Source organism: Lepidochelys kempii, chromosome 9 (assembly GCF_965140285.1).
Source record: "Lepidochelys kempii isolate rLepKem1 chromosome 9, rLepKem1.hap1, whole genome shotgun sequence".
NCBI lineage: Eukaryota > Metazoa > Chordata > Testudines > Cheloniidae > Lepidochelys > Lepidochelys kempii.
This window is the reverse complement of record NC_136388.1, coordinates 60,605,572-60,613,752: the sequence shown is the minus strand read 5'-3', so window position 1 is coordinate 60,613,752 and position 8,181 is coordinate 60,605,572.

The following is an 8,181-nucleotide window of genomic DNA, read 5'->3' as shown; positions in this document are numbered from 1 at the left end:
CCTGTACATAGCTTTGATGCTGTTGACAGCTTTAGCTGGGATTCTGTAGGACTGGAGAATAGTCCACAATGTATGTCTGTACAGGCTGTCAAATGCCTTTTTGAAATCAATTAAACTGATGAAGAGGGAAGCTTGCCATTCTATACATTCTTCTATGATAGGCCTTAGTGTGCACAACTGGTCCACACAGGCTCTCTTAACAGTCAACGTGTGTACATGTGTTTGTGTCTACATTATCTACACATAGTGTATCACGTACACAGAGAGAGAGAGAGAGAGCTCAAGGCAGCCATCCCCCTGCCCTGACCAGAAGTTCCCATCTGTGAATTATGAGCCTTAGAGCTGAGGCCATCTAGAGTAAGTCTACACTGCAATGTAAGCCTGGGCTCAGACTCAGGTTGAACTCAACCCCCCCTTTCTGTCCATATACAAAACTCTCCGACTTGGATCAGTACGCCTTTAGGACCCACCAAGGGTGTAGGTCCAAGCCCAAGTCCCACTGGGATTTGGGCCAAATGTTATAATTTTGCAGTGTGGATGCAGCTCAAGCCTGGGTCCCCAGACTTGTGTCCTGTGAGTCTGCCCCACTTCTTGGTGAGTGTGTCCTGACACTGAAGGGTCGTGCAAGCTGCTCACAAATCTCCAGAAACGTTGCTTTCTTCATGTGGAAGCTTGGGAATCACTGCTCGTCATCCCAGGTCAGCATGACAATGTGACCCCACGACTCTGCTTGTGGCCCTGCTCCAGAAGCGCCTGTCTACATGCGGGGCATCAGCAGCTATCCTGAGTCAGCTGGAGCCACATCAGCCAGTTGGAGTCTGACATGTCTGTACCATCCTCTTCCTCCTCTGTGATGTGCCTCGGGTAGCACAGAAAACAGAGCCAAAATGTCCACCAGCATCTCATGGATGCTCTGCCTTGCTTATGTAACTCTTCTGCTAGTCAGAGTTGGCAGCAACAAGGGCTGGCTTTAATATCTATGGGTTCCTTTTCAACGATACCACACAAAATTGAATCAAGCCCCCACCCAGTGATCTGGGACAATTACACACCACCCCCTGTGCCCTTCTGAGAGGCAATACTTCCCCTCTCGCAAGCACAGAGTCTGAATGTAGAAAAAAATAAAATAAAAGAAGGGAAGTAACTCTGCATTAATTCATGAAGACACAGCAAACAGGGTTCATAAACATAAACCATGAGCAAAAGACCCATCCCCAAGTAAGTTGGGTAGCATCCTTTTCCCCTTAGGTTCTTACTTCCAGCAACCCAAAAGTCCCTTTAACATGCCCATCCCTTCTTTCCCCCCCCCCCTCACAGCTGCTGTCCTTGGTCAGTGCAGACGCCAGAGTTCAGAGGTGCATCTTCAGAGCTCACCTCCCACCGTGGGTGGAAGGGGGTGGTGGTAAGGAGGCATCTTACTCGCTCCACTGCTCACGCACTTGCACACCACCCCTTTTTGCCAGCTGCCCTGACAGCCAATTGCTATGTCTCTCTGCCAGATACCCTGGAGGCTGCTTACTGAGATATCTTCAGGGCTTACCACTTAACAAACATTCTCAATGATTTCAGCAGGTAGTAGAAAAACCTCACTGTTAGTGCATACTGGGCAGTCTCTTACATCAGAAACATTATCCCAAAACAGATCTAATACTTAGACCTAGACATCACTGATGTCAGCTTGTAATAAGACTCTCAGCTAAGTCTAAATGAGCTCTTTTACAATGCAGTGGAAAGGAATATGTTAAAATAGTATTTACAACCCTTAAGCAGGGCCCATACTACCAGGTACAAATATCTGTCCCTATGCTCTGTCAAGTCACTGGACTTTGGAACCTATGTCCCCTACCTAGCGAGTGTTGTTTAGTTGAGGGTGAGTCCCTCCATCGGGGTATACCAAGTACAGTTCTGCTGCCCTTGACTAACACCACAAGGATAACAATGCTTTATTACTCCTGCCCCAATAACAAGGAGACTGGAGATCCAGCACCAGCCACAAGTGATCATTTGGGCAACCAATCCCATCATGCTGAGCACCTAGGCGGGGTCAGTGAGCCCATGCAAATAAGATCCGCTCCTGAAGTCCTCTTCCACAGCTCATCACTAGCTGTCAGGGGAGAGCTCATTCAAACTCTGCTCACACTTACTGAAATAGGAGGGAAGATGCAAATGGGAGAAGTTCTGCAAATGGTGCCTCATCCATGTTGCTGGGACTGTGCAGACCCAAAGACGCTTGGCTGGATGTGTTGATAGGGTGAGAACTTCTGGTAAAGTGCCATGGGCTTGAGAGTCACATTTTCTCACAGTGCACCATGACCCAAGAGCTAGAGCAACTACATCTGGAGAGGGCACTAGGAAGGCCTAGGCTAGGCTGATTTGATTCTGGGCTGGGTAGTGCAGTAAGGATCTCTAAGCGCAGGTAAGAGACATAGGTCCAGAAATTGGAAACCCAGGTTCACTAATCAGTGTGGATGTTCAATGCTAAGCTTAGAAACCCTAAGTCTCAGACTCAAGTCTTTCAGACTTATGTTGAAGTGTAGACATACCACTAGAGCACTGGTGCCCAAACTTTTCCTGTCATACCCCAACCTTAGTACTCATGGAATCTGTTTGTGCTCCCTCCACTTCTGCACAGTTGGCTTAGCAGAGGAGTTTGGGCTGAAAGTAGAACTGGGGATGGGAGAGGAGCTGGAGCTGGAGCTAGAGACAGAGCTGGCCTGGGGGCAGAGCAGGGGGCAGAGTGTAGCTGTAGCTGGGACTGGAGCTGGGCTGGGGGCAGAGCAGGGCTGGGTGGCACTCCATCCCTGTCCCCCATGGGTCTGGCCTGGTTCCTGCCATGCATCCCCCCGAACATTCCTCCAATTCCCCCTATGGCGGCATGCCCCACAGTTTGGCACTAGAGTAGTGGGTCTCAACCTTTCCAGGCTACTGTACCCCTTTCAGGAGTCTGATTTGTCTTGTGTACCCCCAAGTTTTACTTCACTTAAAAACTACTTGCTTACAAAATCAGACATAAAAATACAAAAGTGTCACAGCACGGTGCTACTGAAAAATTGCTGACTTTCTCATTTTTACCATATAATTATAAAATGAATCAGTTGGAATATAAATCTTGTACTTACATTTCAGTGCATAGTATTCAGAGCAGTATAAACAAATCATTGTCTGTATGAAATTTTAGCTTGTACTGACTTAGCTAGTGCTTCTTATGTAGCCTGTTGTAAAACTAGGCAAATCTCTAGAAGAGTTGATGTGCCCCCTGGAAAACCTCTGCGTACCCCAGGGGTACACGTATCCCTGGTTGAGAACCACTGCCTTAGAGGATGACAATGAAAGAGGCACATGATTTCCTGAGTTTAACAGTCCTCAGCAGAGTTGTACCAGCTCAGAGGAGTCTGTCATATGGTAAAGGATAAGGAATTTTTGAACTAGCACTAATCAGAGCAGAGTCCACACACTGGATTGCAGACCTTCCATACACTCAGCATCTTTGAGGATTTAAAGAAACAAGGCGCTTATCCACAAAGTTAGAAATGCTTTCAAGTCATGTTGCACTTACTCAGTCCATGAGAGATGACAACCAGCAAAAACTCAACTGTAAAGGTTCCTGAGTAGGAACTTTGGGCTTGTCAGTGTGACTTGTTGCAACCCACTTACCCCTGTGTATACTGAAATGTGGCTTCTGGCTAATATACAAATTAAGTAGGGTAGTGCAGATGTCAGTAACCCTGTAGAGTTGTCTGACTGCTGGATCTGCACTGTGCATCGATAGATCACAGACATAAGGCTGAGATGACAAGAGAGCGAGGAATTTCTCTATTAGTCTGTATTGATATGTTTAAACCTGGACTTTTCTCAAGCTCCTCTCTCCTAGAGGGTGGCTCCTAAATCCATTGTACCAGCATAGATGTGTTCAGACCAGACCTTGTCAGAAAGAAATAGGCCCCAGTCACTACTGGCATGATTTGGTTTGACTGCCTTGGAGTTAGTTGAATTGTCCTGTCTCAGATGAGTGGTCAGTTTGACTCAGACTATTAACCTAACTTGTCTATCAGAGCAACATCTGATAAAAGCAATGCTTACCCATGCTCCGAAAGGGTGCCCTGGCCAGAATGTGAAAGGAAGCTTCCTTTCAGCTCATCTGGTAGCACACGAATTAATAATGGCTGCAGTTATGACGTGCAGCAAACTGGGGTGGGGAATATTAAAACTGCTTATAGTGACACCAGCTGGCAGTTCCCACCTGCAGCTCCAAAGGGGAATGGGATTTGCGAATAGGCTGGGGTGTATGAATTCAACCCACAGTGAAGATAGGTTTGTGGACCCAGATTTAGACTGGCCCTGGCTTTGGATCCAGGTTCTTTTTCGGCCTGTCCACGACACTCAGTGTCACACCAGCCCCTTGCCAACAGGCAAAATCCCCTGCTTGCCAAAATCAGGCAGAAGTTTTATTGAGCATGCAAATTCTGCATTCCTTTGTCCTCCCACCCCAAAGCCCAGCCTTGCACACTGCAGACCTTGGGAAAGGGCAGCACCCAGCAGTGCTGGAGTAGATTGAACCTTCTACGGCATCTTTCTCCCTGAGACAGATAATGACAGTGTCAGGAGAACCTACCGCATGTGTTAAATATGGAAAAGAGCCCCTGGCCATGCCATGCCATGCCCTCCCTGCAACCCTCTTCCTCAGGACAATGATTCAACGAAAGGTACAAAAGCATCATCTGCTTATCCAGCCCCTTATCACCTTGGGCACCATCCTCTCCTGGCGTAGTGACTCACCCAGGTAACTATGGCACAGGAAGAAGCCCAGGGAGTGGGGTAGGCTCTGCTCCAGCTCGTGGTGCCTCCATTTGTGAACAGAGCATATCTCCATGGCAGGACAGCAGGAGAGCTCTGGTCAGGAAGGGTCCAGCCCTGCATCACTGAAGACAATGGGAGTTCAATCGGGGCAGGACTGGGTCCTAGTTCACCATGAGTGAGAGTATGCCTTGGGCCAGGCTGCCATGCAGAGGACTAAAGACCCTTGTTATGACCCTGCATGGCCATGACAGCCTTGCCCAGATTGTGGCTCCAGGCATTAGGAGGGGGGAGGCAGAGCAGTGGAGCCAGGGGGCAGGGCAGGAGCAGGGAGGTTTACGGAGTGGTGGAGCCAGGGCTCTGCCCCTCCCCCACCCCCGAGTGATGCTTTCTGCATGCGAGCAGCCCAGTATGCTGCACCCTGAAAAGGGATGTGGCCAAGTACACCCCTTGGAGCAAGAGGGAATAGGGTGGGGCATCAGACCTTCCACAGCGCCTCTGACTCTGAGCTGAGCCTAATGGCTCTGCTAGCCCTGAGAGTATCTGTACATATGAAACTCAGACGCACCTGCTGGAGCCAGAAATGATGCTTGCTAAGTTCACCCTGCCCCGCAACCTGCTGTGGGAGGTGAGGAATAGCAGCTGATCCCTTAATTGCTCCAGCTGCCTTTGTTAAGGAGTTTGGAGGGGGACACTGACTGCTCAGCCAGTGCAGAAAACAATCACCCTGCCCACCCACACGCCCGCCAGCCTCGGCTAAGCACGGCCTGTTCATGTGTAGCATGTGGTAATGACTGCACAAATCAACCCGGCTCAATATCCTGAAGCTCTGCCTAAAAGCCAGCTTGGCAGAATTAATGGGCTTTCAGTTTAGCCTTGGGCTCTTAAAAATCTGCTCCTGCCTACTGGTTATAACTAATTTGGAAGATGTTATTGAATTAATAATATTGATGTCCCCTCCTGAAGGTTGGGCTGGGAATAAAGTCACATGATGATATTAATGTTAATACTAAAATTAATTACCCGTCGTTTTTATGTGTTTAGTGATTTGATTATATTACTCTTTATAACTGTAATGGAAGGCCAGTGATTGATATATTCCTATTCTTTATGAATGTAATTAAAAAGAAGGCATTTTCAGGTATTTGTTCACAAATAACACACACCAAAATCCAATCCACCTCTGCTGTGCACAATCTGCACTCTTTAGCAAGCCTCGTATTTGAAATTATAGTCTCCTGCCTGAAGTAAATCAGGCCACAAGAATGTCTTGTGATCTAGCAGCAAGTGCTTGTTGCAGTTACAGTGTACCACAGCTAGGCAGAGTGTGTAGCAAAAATAGGGTGCCAGATAGCAAACATTTGTGTTATAGGCTTTTCCCCTGCTTCCTCCTGTCCGCGCCAAACCCGAAAGGCACAAAAAGACTTTACCTGTGAACTGCCTTTAATGAAGCCCTGGACACTTCTGTGCTGGACACCACCCAGCAACATAACAGTCTGCGTTGTGTGATTCTGAGGACAGGTGATGGCATCCCTGCTGTGGGAAATGTGTGGGTTTGTGAGAGAGGATCAGCAAGAACAGGGAGGTGTGTGTATGTGTGTGTCTTAGCAGGCGCTGGGAGGGATGTGTCTGTGTGTGCAAGCTGGAGGGTGATGGCGCTGGCTCTTGCAGAGAACTCCACATCCGTTGGTTGACATTGTGTGTATTGTTGTGTACTGTGTACACTGTCACCAATCCTAAATGTTCAAAAATCAAGAGTCAGCTCCCGCCCCCAGTCATGAATTTAAAAAGCAAGAGTGTGATGCTCTCTTTATTTACCTCAGGGTTGCACACGGGTCATATAGCAATTCTGGCAGCCATTGTGAGGAGGGGGAGGGCAGGCTCCTTCCCCCAGGGCTGGCCTTAGAGAAAATGGTACTGTGGGCAAACACATATTTTGGTGCCCCTGCTCCAGGACAAATTAAGCACTGGCTGGGTGGCCAGAGAGAGGCGGCTGCTGGCCAGGTGCCTGCTCTGAAGTCTGTGCTGCCTTCAAGGGTGGCTTGGTATAATATTGACACCTTTACTTCTGCACTGCTGCTGGCGGTAGCTCTGCCTTCAGAGCTGGGTGGCCAGAGAGTGACAGCTGCTGGCCGGGAGCCCAGAGGTGCTGGGGTTACGAACTGCCAAATCTTGGCACAAATTAAGCACTGCCTCCCCCTCTTCTCCCTCACTGGCCTGAGCTCCCTTCTGCAGCCTTGCACACCATGCCTGCCCCCGTCCCTGCCTCTTGATCACAGCGCCCCCCTGACTATGGCACCCTGGGCAGTCACCCACCCCTAAGACCAGTGCTGCTCCCTCCCTGTGCTGCATGGTCCCACCGCAACCATGTCAAGGTTCCTTCCCCACTCTGAACTCTAGGGTACAGATGTGGGGACCTGCATGAAAACCTCCTAAGCTTACTTTTACCAGCTTAGGTTAAAACTTCCCCAGGGTACAAACTATTTTACCTTTTGCCCTTGGACTTTCGCTGCCACCACCAAACGTCTAACCAGGATATATTATTGGGAAAGAGTACGTTTGGAAACGTCTTTCCCCCCAAAATCCTCACCAAAACCTTGCACCCCCCCCCTTCGTGGGGAAGGTTTGATAAAAATCCTCACCAATTTGCATAGGTGACTACAGACCCAAACCCTTGGATCTTAAAAACAATGAAAAAGCATTCAGTTTTTTAAAAGAAGAATTTTAATAGAAGAAAAAGTAAAAAGAATTACCTCTGTAAAATCAGGATGGTAAATACCTTACAGGATAATTAGTTTCAAAACATAGAGAATCCCTCTAGGCAAAACCTTAAGTTACAAAAAGACACAAAGACAGGAATATCCATTCCATTCAGTACAGCTTATTTTCTCAGCCATTTAAACAAACAGAATCTAATGCATATCTAGCTAGATTACTTATTAAGTTCTAAGACTCCATTCCTGTTCTGTCCCTGGCAAAAGCATCACACAGACAGACCCAGACCCTTTGTTTCTCCCCCTCCAGCTTAGAAAGTCTCTTGTCTCCTCATTGGTCATTGTGATCAGGTGCCAGCGAGGTTATCCTAGCTTCTTAACCGTTTACAGTGAAAGGGTTTTTCCTCTGGCCAGGAGGGATTGTAAAGGTGTTTACCCTTCCGTTTATATTTATGACAAACCATAAGTGCCCCCTCTGACTGCTGGCAGGTGGTATACTGCTCCACCAGGACCCCACTGGCAAAGGCAACTTTAACTGTGATTCCAGGGGTCATGTAGGCACCTGAAAACTCTGGGTTTTTTTTAAGATAACTTAGAAATTAGCTGAGAGGAGCACTGTGTCTAATTCCTATATAAAGAAAGAAAAATATATACAAACACAAATTAAAGCCAT